This window comes from Camellia sinensis, chromosome 4 (assembly GCF_055761805.1).
Source record: "Camellia sinensis isolate YWXY chromosome 4, ASM5576180v1, whole genome shotgun sequence".
Lineage (NCBI taxonomy): Eukaryota > Viridiplantae > Streptophyta > Magnoliopsida > Ericales > Theaceae > Camellia > Camellia sinensis.
The window spans coordinates 34,958,835-34,975,675 of NC_138964.1; positions in this window are offsets into that span (position 1 = coordinate 34,958,835).

Consider the following 16,841-nt stretch of genomic DNA (forward strand, 5'->3'; position numbering starts at 1 on the left):
GGATGCAAAGAGATATTAATGTTAACTAGAAGCTCCCAATAAGCACATGATTTCATGTATGTGATTTGTGAATTAAAGTACACCATCAAATATTCTATTGAAGTTAAACGCTTTAGTCTTTTTGTTTAAATTGATAATTTAATTCACAAATCACTTAAGAAGTTATGTATTTATTTTTAAATGTATGAAGTAAATCACAAGCGTGTAAAGTGCAATCCCTCCCCCAAAAAACAGAATAGCCCTAACCTTTTAGTAGAATAGACGTCTGCTAAACCTGGAAAGCCTACACTACCATTCTTCCATGGAAAACTAGGATAGATCCATAGCAATAACTGAATTTTATGGCTGAGACGCATAGTAGGATTTGTAGCTGAATAAAGCTATACGCATCAATTGGTACATCAGTTAGTGTACTAACAGACAATATAGTATGATTTTAAAGACTTTGGATTTTTGTAATTTATATAATGGATGGGATTCATAGTTTTGAATTGATAATATCATAATATATATTAGTACATTAATTGATATATCAATTGGTACATATAACACTATGTTTGTAGGTTGGTCCCTACAGATATGGCCTTAGGGTTGGAGAGCCCAGGCTTTTAATTTCTGTTAGATTTTGCCAGGCCTGAGAACATCAACCTATTTATTATATTTCTCATTCTATAATTTTTCCACACCATATAAATTTATATATACATTATTATTATTTTCATTCTTAGATTAGATAATGAGTACCTTCCTCATCCATGTCCCTCCACTAAGTGGGGATTATTATTATTATTATTTTTTATCTCTATAGTTTGGAGCTATTGAAATGGGATTGTTAAAATTGTATGCAAGGTCGACCGGGTTGCAACAAGGTCCATGAAGCAAGTGATTTGGACCCGCCCATTTCATTCCCAAGCCCCAACATCACAAGGGCTTGTTTGGTACAGTTTGTAGAGTTGTTTATAACTTTTTATTTTAAAAATCAGTATTAGTCTATTTAGTGCATCTTCTGTTTATTACTTATGAGACAGAAATAATTTTAAAATAAATAAATAAATATGAGAAAATTGATTACTAAGAAGTAAGAGAATAGACATTTTTAACTCTACTTTCTGATAATCAATTTTCTGCTTGCAAGAAGTTATAACATACCAAACATAGATTTGGAACAGGATTATTTCCAGGAAATGCCTTGGTAGTTGGGGAATTTAATTTTTTAACTACTTTCCACGAAATTTATAACCTGCATTTTTGAAACATGGTGTTTAGAAATATTCTTTGAAGATTCCTTTTGTAGCCTCCTTGTAATTAAATTTCTTAATGACTATTCCTTTTCTTTTTTTTCTTTTTTTTCATTGGTTGTCTTTACCTAATACTAAAAATTAAGATAAGGTTTGATAAACTAGCTCCATATGTACATACACTTGTAGGTTTGTTGTTGGATTTAAGTGTTTTTTTTTATTTTTATTTTTTTGGAAGACAAAGCACAAAGTCAAAAGGCTCTAGGGTTTGGTATAAAGATAGAGAGATACCTTCTAGAAAGAGAAAAGAAATGAAGTAGATAAATTTTGACACCTTACCAGATAAGGGGCTCCTGTGTGTTTGGTAGTGGGAAAGGAGGACAAGAAAGGTATATCTTTCATTATAGTAATTTGAAATGGAGCAAGTCTTAAGTTATCTTCCATCTCATAGAAATAAAAAATTTGCAAATAGCCCCCCTCGCTCTCTCTATGTTGGATGATATGGGGAAGTGAATATGCCCAATTAAAGGTAACATAGCTTTGAGTAATCATCTTTTCTACGTATACTAAATCCAATCACATAATATGTTACAATCCTTTTAAATATGATGAAATTTAAATACTTGTGACTTGTTTAATTAGAACGATTATAGTATATGATTTGAATTATTAATTGATGCGAGTCATATTTCAATATTTAGTTATAATTTTTCTTAACCGGATTATATATTCAGTAGACATTCAATCTGATGAAATTGGTAAATTTTTAAAAATGAGAAGAGTGTAAAATATGCCACTAATCCAGTTGAATAGCCAATTTTACAATAATTTCATGAAATTGTTAATCTTTTTACTATTAGTCATCTAATCAAATAGGACCTTATGAGACTCGATACATATTATATATGATTTTATGAATTTTTAGTGAATAATATAAAAATTAAAAGTTATAGAATTGCCAACCTTACAAAGATGTAAAGTAGAAAGTTAAATTTTGGACAAATGGCAAGGAAAGTGATGAAAAGATTGATTAGAAAATATTGCCCAGTAGATTCTCTGCTCTTCTTGTGCTATGTTTGGAAGTTGAATTTATCAAGAAAAAGGAAAAGAAAAGGGAAATTAATGAAATTAATTTTGCTTCTTTCACCCCTTGTGGCAATGGATGTGCATATTGTTCTAGGATAATTTGGATTTTGGTCTACTCAATCTGGATCTTAAATCTACCAAACGAATCGATTTGAGGTTAAATTTTATAATAATATAAGAAAGTTGGCTTTTATAGATAGATTGAGAAATTTAATGGGAAGTTACAGTGAGAAGACAAGTATTTTGGTATGGTTTTTGTACAATTCTAATTCTTATAGGAACGATTTGAGACAACTAATTTTACATTATTATTTTTAAATTTATAATAACTAAACTCTCGAATTCAATTTAAAAATTTATATTTAAAATCAAGTTATTCTCCTTAAATGTTTAGTGTGTAAATTATTTCATTTCAAATTCATATTCATATATTCCAAACGACCTAAAGGAAGAGAAAAGAGTCATTTACAAACATCACGGCCTACAATGGTAGTTTCTAAAGCTGTACTTGAATTTGGAATTTGTAGAGAAGCAAAAAAATTGAGAATCAATTAAAAGCCTCGTTTTTTTTTTTTTTTGAAACTTTTCATTTCTTATTTATGTATTTATTTATTTGTTTTTAAATATAAGATCCAACCACAAAATGAGGAGAAAAAGAATCTTGCTTGAGTTTAGAAGAGAGTAGGAAGTTTGGTACATATCACCATATACTAGATTTTTAAAGGGAAAGAAGACTTTAAAATGCTACACATTAGTCTTTAGTTAACATTTGTTTACTTCTCTAACTCCAAACAAATAGAAGTTTCAAACCATACCAATCCAATTCTTCCATTTCTTTGAACATGTGTGTGGACTAGCTATTATGTATGCTTCTTTGAAGTCTCTTTAAAGGAGGCTATAATAAGTCAACAAATAATTGGTGGCTTTTTTTTCTTTTTTTCTTTTTTTTTTTTACACAAGGACTAGGTCACATATATGATCTTCTTACCTAAAAATGAAAAATCACAACAAATAAGTGGCATTCTTTTGGCTTTTTAAACAAGGACTAGGTCATATAATCTTCTTTTCTTACCTGCAAATGAAATTAATTACGTCAAAATTGACTTTGGTTAGCGTTGAAAGTTAGTTCTTTGTAAATGTGTCTGCCAATCTTATTGGCAAGCTATAAGTTTATTTGGTTGATTTTTTGTCTTTTTTTTCGTTTTTTATATTTTCACAAAATAAAATAAAATAAATCGAAAACGTCCAAGGCGTTCATATATTTTTGTTTTTATGCAAAACAACTTTTTTTTTGTGTGTGTGTGTGTGTGTGTGTGTTTTTTAAAAAGTGAGTTGTATTTGAAAACAGATGGCCCAACTTTTTTTTTTTGTTACTATGTTTTGAAAAATTAATTGAAAATAGGATCCAAATATACTCTTAGCTCTGTTATCCTTAAAGCCTGCCTAAATGCTTCAATCCAAAGGTTGGGAAGCCATGTTAAAGCATTGCTTAAATTGTTTTTGCTTAACTTTTGAAAATATTTACTGTTCAACTATTTTACTTTGGCAATGGTTTTTGTTTGGTTAAAGTTTTAAGCTAATTTTTTTTTAGCTCAAAATAAGTTATAAAATTTAATTTTTAATTTTAAGTTAGGTTTGAATTTTTTATTTTTTTTATTTTTTTGCTTAAAATTGTCAATAAATTTTACAAAACAAAACCTAAATCGTGAATATGGTGTTGATTCCTCTTTACCATATCAATCAAGTGATTGGTTGAGAAGGATTGACAATCTACTATTGGCCACATTTTATGAAGTAATTGTGAAGTACATAGGAACTAAAATCTAAAAAATGTTCTTGAACATTTAGAATAAATGTATTGACATGCATATCAATTCTAATGACCGTGATCTATCCATCTTATCAACGTCATCCATGAATCTTTTAAATTTTCATTTTGTTCTATGAATATTTCAAGATCACAACAAATATAGCGATATGTCTTTATGAAATTACGTGTAAGAGCAATTCACAATGCATTTAACTTGACATGTTAATTTTCGGACAATTATGAGCATACTGCAATGTCATTTGTGTAGAATAGAAAAAATTATTTAGTAAATCTAACTTATAAAATAGGTAATGTGTTATTCTAATAATAGGAATGTGCATGATCACTTCATTCTTATTCTTTTATTTATACAAAATGATCATGCTTCATCTTATTACTAAGCAAGTAAACCACCAAGTCATAGATCACGCTAACCCAATAAATTCTCATACTAAACAACCTATGTTGGAAAAAGATCATATAGTCCAAGTTAATTTAATTTCTTAGGTACCTTTTTTTTCTTTTTTTTTTTAAAGAGTTTCTCATCTCAAGTGTTGTCACATTAAAACTTTCTTTCTTTTAGATTACGGCTTTGGATTCCAAAAGAAAAAAAAAAATCTTATTTTTGAGAAAGATTAATTCAACATATACTTTATGTCATGTTATTACTAGCAAAATTGTATGTTCAAGAAAGTATTTTATTATTTGAGAAATTACACTCATTATTAGATTTGTTCAATCATAACTCCCTACTATACCACAGAATATTTTTGAAACTATTAAATTTTATTTAGTCTTAACTTAAATATGCCACATAGGACATTCTTTAAAAACTAACCCATTTTATTTTACAGATTATTATTTTTTACAATCTATAGAAGAAAAATAAGGAAAAGAAAATTTGCATCACAAAGACATAAAGCCCAAACTCAAATATCATACTAGATATAAAAATATAAAAAAAAAAATGAAAAAAAAAATAAGGAGAAGGAAGAATTAATTACCTATAAGTGGCAGTCAGAAAAATTATTTTAAAAAAAATATGATAAATATTACAAATATTAATAATTATAATTATAAATTTTTTCATTAATGTGTAAGAATTTTAAAAGACCCCACCTAAATGGTAATTTCCCCTAAAAAAATACTTTATCTATTAGATCAATACTTTGATCTCAATCTTGTCTAGTAATTAGCAAGCCAATAAAGATAGGCTTACAAATTTACAATCAAGGTTGAAAAATCAATTGTAATGGTGATGGATGCCTTATCTTGGTACTTGCATGTGTTATTCCTTGAAAGTTAAAAAGAAAAAAAAATAAAAAATAAAAAATAAAAAAGAAGAAGAATTAAATAAAAGAAAGAGATTAGGATAAACTTGATGTTAGCTGTTTCTTAAAATATAAGCATTACTCAACCCATGGTTCATCTATGGAAGCAGCTTCCTAGGAAAAAGCATTGCTCAATCACAACCCACAAAGATATCTATGCATAATTATATATAGTATGAAATTAATAAATTCAAGAGGTTGATATGTATGAAATGGACCTAGTCCATCACATTTTGAATATACTTATATATATACTATTATATAAAATATATATTTTGTAAGAAACTTTTGTTAGGACTTTTGTATAATTAGAATAGCTAGGGTATAATTGGAATAGCTGGTCTTTATAGTGAATCGGTGGGTATCGTTGAGTTCACGCGTTCTATTGCAGATTTATTTCAACAATTTAAAATATTTATTTTATTAAATTTTATATATAGATTATTCACGCAAAAAATTAATAGTGATCCGATAATTATAACTATATGATTTTATTATATTTCTCTTAAAAAAAAATGAACAATAACTATATAATTTTGAAAAAAAAAAATTCTTTTTTTAAGGAAAATATAATAAAATTTTATAGTTATAATAATTGAATTAATATGACTTTTTTTTAAAATGATCCATAATATCCGACAACATGAATGATTCAAATTGTCAAAACGGGTCCCATAGTGAACTCCACAAGACCCAAAAATATCCTCCAATTTTCGCAGTGTACTGGAGACAAACCTAATCCATTAAATTAGCATTGTTCATAGTAATTGTCATGATTCTCATATCTTAAAACTCCGTTTGGATGGATTGAGTGATTGGATGAGAAATGATACGAAAGAGATTCTTTTTCTCATATTTAATTTATAAGTTAGGTAAGAAATAGTAAAAAATTAAATTTTTTATTTTATAAATTTAAATTCTCATCAGAAGTATTGAAATTTGATAAGAAATAAATTGATTGATTGTATATTTTTTTTATAATATTGAGATTATCCATTAAAATAAAAAGAAAGAAAAATAAACCTCATACATATCTCTATATCGCATACTTTATTTTTTTTACTAATCTAGACATGATAATGAAAGTTACAATCATTCCTTTTTTCTTTTATTCTTTTATTCTTTTATTCTTTTATCTAGATAGATATTATAATCATTTTTTGCCTTTTTTCAATTCAAACGGATTGTAACTGTTTTAAATATATGACATATTCATTTCAAAATTCTATGTACACCTCTAATATATATATATATATATATGCTTTTACAACTCCAACCATTATCTCTTTCAAAAGTTCATATCCTATCTTTGAACAGATCATGGTGGGCTCAATCTCACCTTTTGCATACAAGAAACAAGAAGGGCCCTACACACATACAAAACTTTATCATTTCAAATGTGAACTAGTCTATCCAACCACATGTTTACACGTGTCCCAGTCACACTACAACATGTCAATAAATATATCCCATCCATGTAAAGTAAGGGCAATTGGTAACATGTGACTAGTCTGGTGGGGGTCTACAAATTGACCAAAGTTGTATATGTTTGGTATTTGTTAGGCTCTATCGATATCTTTGGAAGCTTGTCTTTGCGTGTGGCTAGTTTAAAAGTACCTCAAACAAATGTCACTTTGGACTTGGCCACCATTACACCAAGTCCCAAAACTTGAGATTGAAATGGGACCAACCTTTTTTACCACATGGGACAATTGCATTTGTAGGTTTTTAATTCATGTATGTAACATTTTGTTGAAGGTTAGAGAGGCTCCAATCTTCTAAATTTTAGACATAAAAAGTAATAGAGTGAAATCTGAATTTTCTATAGTGCGCTGTTTGTAATGTTTGAAAATAATATTGTCTCGGAAGGAATAGGAGGGAGAAGCGCCTAAATATTCTCTTTTTTGTTTTTTAAGTCTTGCTCTCAAAATGATGTCATTTTGTTTATTTAATTTAATTTAATTTTTTTTTAAATTACGTTATTTTAATACATTACAAATTATTTGAATTCAATAGTGGCCCTAGCGTGATCACTATGACCTCATTGGTTTAGGACAGTTCAACCTATCAAGTTCTTGTCACTAGAATAATTGTAAAGGGTTAGACCTTTTTAATATTCACATCTTAATATGAGAGAATTTAAGAGAGGGCGTGAAACCACAACATGTCCCATTTCAATTATTTAAATCGTTCATTTTTTAAAACTCGTTGAATAGAATATTCATGCAAAAAAAATCAAGATGATCAGATATCAACAACTAAATGTTTGAATCAAATTTCTATTACAAAAAATAAATGGCAAATTACACTAACAGCCCCTATAGTTTGGGGCTCGTGTCACTTTAATCCCTGACTTTTTAATTGTGACGCATTTGACCTTTAATTTTGAATATTGTTTCAAATAAGGACAATTGAACATACCATTGCTTAATTTCAAGGGCAAAATCGTTATTTTGATAAAATATAAACTAATTTAACAAAAATAAATGTCAAAAAAATATTTTAAAAATTTTAAAAATTATTTCTACCCATCAAAGATAAAATTATGTAAAATTGATAAAAATTAATAAAAATTACATGATTAATTTTTAAAAATTAATTTTACATGATCATTATCCAAATACATAATAAAAATTAATTTTGTAAAAAAATAAATAAATAAATGTTTAAAAGATTTATCAATTTTATATAATTTTATCTTTAGTACGTAGAAATAATTTTAAAAAATCAAAAAATAATTTTTTGACTTTTATTTTTGTCAAATTAATTTATATTTTATTAAATTGACGAATTTGCCCTTGAAAAATTCAATAGTATCTTAAATTGTCCTTATTTGAAACAAAATTCAAAATTTAAGGTCAAATATGTCAGAATTAAAAAGTCATGGACCATAGTGACACAAACCCCAAACTATAGGGACCATTGGTGTAATTCACTCAAAAATAAATGATTATTCTTGAAACTATATTTGTCGTCAATTCAAATATGATTCAAGCATGTGCAAGATTTAATGTATAAAAATATAGAGAGAATTGTATTATTGATAGATTGTATTGAATTGTGTATATTACAATTACAAGGATTCCTATTATATAGGAGTGTGTTTGGGAGTAGGTGGAGAGGTGGAGTAGGTGAAGTGGAGGTGGTAGTGGTGTAGTGGGTTAGGTTTAGTGGAGAGGTGGAGTAGGTGAAGTGGAGGTGGTAGTGGTGTAGTGGGTTAGGTTTAGTGGAGTAGGTGAGGTGGTAGTGGTGGTAGGTTTATGGTAAATTCTAACACAAAGGAGCTAACCGGAATCAATGTCGGGACAGTTTACAGAGTCTTGTCGGACCCATAAAGGAGCTAACCGGAATCAATGTCGGGACAGTTTACAGAGTCTTGTCGGACCCATAAAGGAGCTAACCGGAATCAATGTCGGGACAGTTTACAGAGTCTTGTCGGACCCCTTAAAAAATCGCATCCTCAAAAGGTGCGCCCAATTCATAAAAAGGCGTGCCATCAAAAGGCGTGCCATCAAAAGACGTGCCATCAAAAGGCGTGTCCACTTTATCAAAAGATGTGCCATGAAAAGGCGTGCCAGTTTGTCGGGCGTCAAGAGGCGCGCGATGCGCGTGGCAGCCTCGGCTATTTAACCAAGACGAAGGCAGAGGCTGAGGCAGAGAAAAAACTGAGAGAAACCTCTGAAAAATCCTTCGTGTTGCTGAGAAAGATAGTTCCGTTTGCGGAGAGAGATAGTCTGTAATACTCTGTTGCCCAGAAAATAGTCTGTAACACTTTGTTGCCCAGAAAATGGCCTCGTCTTCCCGGAGTCTGCTCACCCTCTTTCCCGACCTCAACGAGTCAACAAGAGAGAGAACTGGAGCGGTAGCACTGGAACCTCAACCGAGTGCCCCGGAGTTTACTCCGCTGAACTTTCCGATGCGGTCTGTGGAGCAAAGAATGGCAGTGCAGTCGGATGTGGAAGCAAATCAGTATACTCTGAAGGCATGTGTGGAAAGCATGACGGCGGTCACAAATTTGTCGAACCGGCTGCAGAGTAGGACAAATGAGGTGCAGCATTTAAACTCCCAGCTGGCTCTGCTCCAACGCATGTATAAGGATGCGCGAGCAGAGATAAGCGTGCTAAGGGCAGAAAACAAGGAGCTGAAGCGGAAGGCCACCGTGATGTTCCGATTTGGAGGGCCGCCATATACTGCAGTGGAGGAGCAGGGAGTAGTGATCGTGCCCAGTGGAGTGGGAAACACGGAGGCAGCACCGGCAAGGGCCGCCCAGGACGGAGGCAAGAAGAAAAGACCGGCGGCAGAGTAGAGAAGAAAAATCCCACCTGTGAATGTGGTTGTTTCTTTGTATTTTTTTTTTTTTTTTTTTTTTTTTTTGTATGTTGAAACATGGTGATTGGGATGAGTCCCGACATGAATAAAATGAGTTTGGTGTGCAGATCTTCCTCTGCGCTTTTTTTTTTTTTTTTTTTTTTTTGAAAATAATAATAATAAAAAAAAAATAAAAATAAAATGAAGTGTTGGAAGCCAGTGGAATCAATGAAGGCTAGTATAATATATTTGAGTGGGAAAAAGAATGATGGGTATGTGGATTATATAATAAAATAAAAGTGGGTGGATGATATGGTGCAGAGTGGCATGTATTGGTGCCTGGCACCCTGTCCGAGAATCATGCACTGGTGGGGCAAAAGTGGGTGGTGGATGACCCAAAGTGAATTGGCATGCTCTGCGTAACAGTTGCAACCCCAGTTCCACCACTGGTGCCAAAAAGAGAACCCTGAGACTGAGAATAACAATAATCTTCACATTAACCCATATAACCGTGGGTGATGGCCAAGAAACCAATTACCTGCAACATTAATGTCTTACTTCTTCCGGTTCTTGTGTTTTACTTTGACAATTTTTCGACCAGACTAGTCAGTGGTCGCACCAGAACCCAATGAAAAGCTGTCTCCAGCACCAAATTCTAGACTACCCGATGACTGAAATAGAGATGGATTTTGCGGAGCGCTCTGATTTGGTTGTTGGCTACCAAATTGAAAGGCGAGCCCTGGCGATGGAGCGGTTGAACCAAACATCATAGGGGCACTGTTGGTAGCAGCAACAGAAACCGAGGATGCTCCAAAGGAGAACCCAGTTGACAGAGACGCAGAACTAAATGTTGAGTTAAATGAAGGCTTGGTGGGCTGCCAAGTGGAATTAAATAAGCTTGAAGTGGCACCACTGGTGCTAATGGAGTTCGTCTCCGAAGAGGAAGCTGAAGAACTGAGACCAAAAACAGTGCTTGAGCCAAACACATTAGGAGTTGTCGAAGAACCAAATACAGAACTACTAGTGAAGAAGAAATGAAGGAAATTTGGGTTTGTCCGGTGGGCGGCCAAGGCGAGATTGCCGCCCGCCGATGAAGCGGAATTACTAAGTTGTTTAACCTTGCTCTGATACCATGCAAGATTTAATGTATAAAAATATAGAGAGAATTGTATTATTGATAGATTGTATTGAATTGTGTATATTACAATTACAAGGATTCCTATTATATAGGAGTGTGTTTGGGAGTAGGTGGAGAGGTGGAGTAGGTGAAGTGGAGGTGGTAGTGGTGTAGTGGGTTAGGTTTAGTGGAGAGGTGGAGTAGGTGAAGTGGAGGTGGTAGTGGTGTAGTGGGTTAGGTTTAGTGGAGTAGGTGAGGTGGTAGTGGTGGTAGGTTTATGGTAAATTCTAACAATGTAGCTATTGATAATATTCTACTTAACGAGTCCCAAAAAATAAACGATTCAAATCACCCAAATTGATTCTAAAATAGGCCTACCAAACTCAAACGCTCTCTCAAATCCAATTATAAAATAGTCAAACGTGTCCCAAAAAGAGATTGTTTTCATATTTTGAATGTATGAAAATCATAATAAAATAACATTAATGTTGTGCCCAGGCCTATCCTTATTATTTTATTCTTTATAGTTTTTTTTTAGGCGAAAAAAAAAAAAAAAAAAAAAGACCTCAAAATTTGAGTCTTGTAACAAAATAAATGCTGAGTTTTCAATTTTATCAATTTAAACCTAATTTTTTAATTTGTTTTCAATATAAATCATTTGTTTATTTTCGTTAAGTAAAATTGGTGAAAAAAATATTTTAGTCATTAAACTCAATATAAGTATGTATAAAATGTGTAAAATACAATTTGTCATTAAGTTTAATGACTCAAATACACATTTTTTTCATTAATTTTCTTAACAAAAATAGACAAATGGTTTAAATTGAAAATAAATCAAAAGTTTGAGATTTAAATTGACAAAATTAAAAACTCAAAGTTTATTTTATTACAAGGCTTAATCTCTGAAGGAATTTTTTTTTGTAATTTTGTTTTTTTTTATTAGGTTGTGAAGCCCTTCAAGCTATCTAGGGGGAAATTATAAAATATTTTCGGAGTACCATGTATCCGTACTCCCTAGCCAATCATCATTCATTATACCTCCTTATATTCCTCAATCACATAATACAATACTTTGTCTACCCATCTTCTCTATCAATCACAATGCTATAAAATATTAAATATCTATACTATGGAATTACTTGTCCGAGATATGCTTCCTTGTTATTTTTAGTGGGAACTAGCAATTTGCTTGAAAATAGTTGATCAATGACTATAAAATTCTCGCATTACCAAAATCTTTGTATTACATCCAAGTCAATTAATGAAGATCTTAAATCTCATAATGAGACAATTTATATTATCAAAATTAATTTTTTGTGATTTCTTTCGCACTAAAACTGCGAAAGAGGCTAAATCATAAAATTTTCTTATTCCACAAGCATTACGCGACTAGACAAATAAATTCATGAAGATGGCACCAAGACAATTATTATGGAAATTAAGATGTATGTTCTAAGTCCCTGCTTCATAAGGATACATATGCGCATAGAATAAATTTGTTCGCCTTGTGTGAACATTACACACTTATTGATCGATGAGTGGAGTCGTCTCACTTTTTCATTATAATAGACCAATTATAATTAATTGTAATGTTCACACACTACAAAAGTCTATATACACATGTACATATACAAATATGAGCAAAATGTTCCATTTAAGCAGTAGATATTAGGATTAAACTCATCAAATGCACATCACAATTATATATAAAAAAAAAAAATTAATCTTACCAATTCAGCTTTTAGGTTTGCAAAGATAATGTATTTATAAAACAGCCACTTAGGGTTGCAATTGGATTTAAAAACAAACAAAAACAAAAAAAGTTAATTGGCCATCTAAATTATTAAAATAAATCATCTATACAATGAACAATCTTCTCAAACAGCTATCCGACCAACTTTAACAGGAAGAATTAAAGAAATATTTTCACCCAAAATAAAATAAAATACAATAAAATAATTTATTTAGACAGTATATATGCCTAGGTTTGCATTAATAATACATACCCTTCTTTTATTTTATTTTATCTTCACCAACTCAAAAAGATTGTGCTATGAAAATTTAGCAAGTTTATCCTTGAGGATTGTACCATACTTTTCTTTTCTCATTAAATAAGAAATAAAGAAATCAAATACGAACAAGTTGGAGGAATTTTAGATGGGCATTTATTATGGATTTGGATTCTCTTTTCGTACTTTCTTTATCTCGATGTTAATCTAAATGCCACAATTCACTACAAAAAAAAAATTAAGGTATTATGACCAAAATTTAAGGATAAAATTATTTTTTTAGAATCAAATATTTTTTTTACGAAAAATATTGTTATTACATTTTTAGCAATGAAAATTAGACATTAGTGGTGAATTATTATCCTTTTGGTACTAAATTTTGTCTCTAAAAATAAACTATTTTGAGACCAAATTATTTTGTCCCTAAAAGTCTATTTATTAGTGACATTTTTAAATTTTTGCTGTTAAAAGCCTTGTTTTTTACTTTTCGTGAAGACTTTTAGGTGACTATTCTCATGACGATAGAAATTGATCCCTAAATATCTTTTATAACAATATTTTTACTTTTAAAAATCAAAATATTTGATTTCTAAAACTCTTATATATTGTAGTGATTTAACAGCATTTATTATCAACCAAAAACCTTTCGGCCACCGCTAGAAATGTCGTGGAAGTTAATCCAAACCAATTAATCAAAAGTCTTTGTTAAATTAAGCAGCCTTATCTAAGGAACTTGTTTGTGTGGTGGGTATAAAGCCAAAAGTAAACAAATTTGGAAAACAAAAAGCTAGAATGGACCCCCCAAAAAAATGGGCATTATGCATTAGCACACAATCGAGAAAAAAAAAAAAAAAAAGGGCAATATGCATTAGCATACAATAATTTAAAAAACAGTGATTTTACGTAAACAAAAATATATATACTAATATTTATAGAAAAATCAATGAGTAGTCAAATTTATTTTTGATGTGGTTTGCAACACATCTAGAACAAATTTAAGTCGCAAGTTCATTTTTTGGAAAAATTATAAAAATAAAAAAAAGTAAAATAGAATTTGAGCCTCGTAATAAAATAAACTCTAAGTTTTAAATTTTATCAATTTAAACTCTAATTTTTTTTATTTATTTTTAATCTAAGCTATCCACTTATTTCCGTTAAGTAAAACTGACAAAAAAGAAAAAATTGATACCTTGAGATTTATTTTGTTATAAGACTTGAGAACTTTTTTTTTTATTTTATTTTTAATTTTCCCTAAATTTTTTTGGCGCCTAACATTATGCAACTTTGCATAGAAAAAATCAATGTATGATTATATTCATTTAAGATGTGATTTCAACTATATTTAAAATGAATCTAAATACTAGAGAAGAATTTTTATTATGTGCATATTGCTATTCAATTTCCTATGCAACTAGCATTATCTTTTAGAAAGATTAGACAGAGAGAGAAAGAGAGGATGAGATTGGACTAATCCTTGTTCTTTGAATATTCTTGTATAATGTTGAATAGTTTGAATTATCTACCCATCACCTTATGTTGCAACCCAATCACAAACTACTTTAATTTGGTTGGAAAAGGACCTTGTGTGGATGGCCTACCACAATGGTCCAACTTAGCAAAAAATAAATAAATAAAACAAATCACATACATTTCATGACAAAGGTGAGCTTGCATGCTTAAACCCAGTGTGTTTGTTGGGACATTGTCTTCTAATGACTTTTCAAACCAAAGATATCAACAAATTGCTTAAATTATCAATGTAACAAACACTACCTTTTATCTTAAGTTAGAATTTAAAATTCAAGCAGTGAATGGCATCCATTTAGAGGATTTCCTTAAGTTGGAATTAAAGTCTAAGTGCTCATGACTTAGTTGATGGGTAAAATTTTTTAATAGAAATAAAGGATTGAGAATATATTAATTTTACCATAACATCAAACTTATTGGTGTATAAGATGAGAATATTTTTTGTTTGGTTGTGTGTTTTTTGGTTTTCTATTTTTATTTCTGAAAAATACAATACAAAATACTTCACTTTTTAAGAAATATATAAAGTTGTTTTCAAATTTTTGAAAACTATTTTGTGCAAAAATGAAAATGGTATTTTCCAACATTTCAATATTTTTGTTTTCAAAAACTCAAAATTTTAAAATATAAAACAAAAGCCAAAACACAACTCCGTTTGGGAAGTGGGTTGACTTTTTGGCTTTTTGGCTATTTTAACCTGGGCTATTTTAGCCTGATTTGGGAAGAGCTTTTTGACTTTTTAGCTTTTTTGATTTTTTTTGTGAGAGAGGATTGTAATGATTATGGGTTGGATTTGATGTTTTGTTTTTTGTGACTAAAATAGCCTATTTTATTTTTTGTGACTATTTTAGCCCCAAACCATGTTCCCAAACAATGCCTAAACAATCCTCATATCATATGACTTATTTAATGCTAGTGGATCACAAAGCATGTCTAGAGAGTATGTATCTTAACATATTTATAATACTTGGATTTAAGAAATGACATCATTTACACCTTTTGTGTTTGTTTACTTACATAAAGAATTTGATTCCATTTTCATGAGCCTCCTAATACATAATGACTAAGCAACTTACCCTTTAAATTTTTCTTGTTCTTCTTTCAACAAACTCAACTCACCATTAATTGACATTTTTTTTCCTTCCATTTTAGATTTTAATGCTAAGATATTTTTTTTATATTGATTTTTTTTTTAACCAAATTAAACTTTGTGTTCCAAATTGACCTGAACTAATAATTTTAATGAAAATATTAAATTTTGCAAATTTTTAGTTATTTTATTTTACAACCGAACACATCTAAGTATCCCATGGGCGAATGGGTTAATTTTAAAATTGCTCATCATATATTCTTGGAAAAACAAAATGAGTCCCAATTTATTTGCCTACCAAAGGTTAAGGAAATTGTTGTTTGCCTTGTTGTTGGACCTATGATCTAAATTGGGTCGAGTAGGGGCAATTAACCCTCACTGACTTTTTAAGAATTTATAGTTTCACCTATAGTCCAAAAATATTTTCCAAAATTGTTCTCATTGTAATTCTAAACATATTAATTTTGCATAAAAAAATTCAAAATTTCCTTTTTATGTTTTATTTTTTTTATCTCTGTGTGCTAAATCTAAATGACATTTCGTTTGGGAACATGCTAATTTAGTAACTTTTTGGCTATTTGGTTAAAAAGGTAGGTAAAAAAAACTTGTATGTTTGGGATGACTTTTTGGCTAATTACGAAAAGATGTGCAAAAAATAGAGAGAAAAGATAATCTTTGACTTTTTAGTATGGGTTGTTGGCTTTTTGGCTAATTTAGTAACTTTTTGGCTAATTAACTAAAATAGCCTCTTGCCAAACGACTAAGAAAATTTCAAAGATTCTTCATAATCATTGTTTAATACATTAATATACATAAATTTATGGATTAAATCGGGACATTCATATGATTCAAATTTTTATTAGTACTTATATCGATTGTCAAACGAAAACAAATTTATGCAAAGTTCTATGCAAGAATTTTCCCCTACCAAACAAAAATTCTAACTTCACCCTTTATATTGGTTGACTTGAGACAGCCAGTAATTATTTATGGAGTTTTAGGCCATAATACTATTTTTTTTTATATATCCATTTCACCTATAGTGGAAAACTATTTTTCAAAATTGATCTCATTGTAATTCTAGACATATTAATTTTACCACCAAAAAAAAAAAAATCAAAATCAAAATTTCCTTAATATTTTTTATTTAAATGACAATGAAAAACATTGAAATGACATTGAAAGATAATTGACTGAGATAATTTTGAAGAATTTTCATAATCGTTCAATACACTAATACACATAAATTTATGATTTAAATTGGGACAAGCATATGATTCAAGTTTTATTAGTACTTCTATCAATCGTCAAATGAAAACAAATTT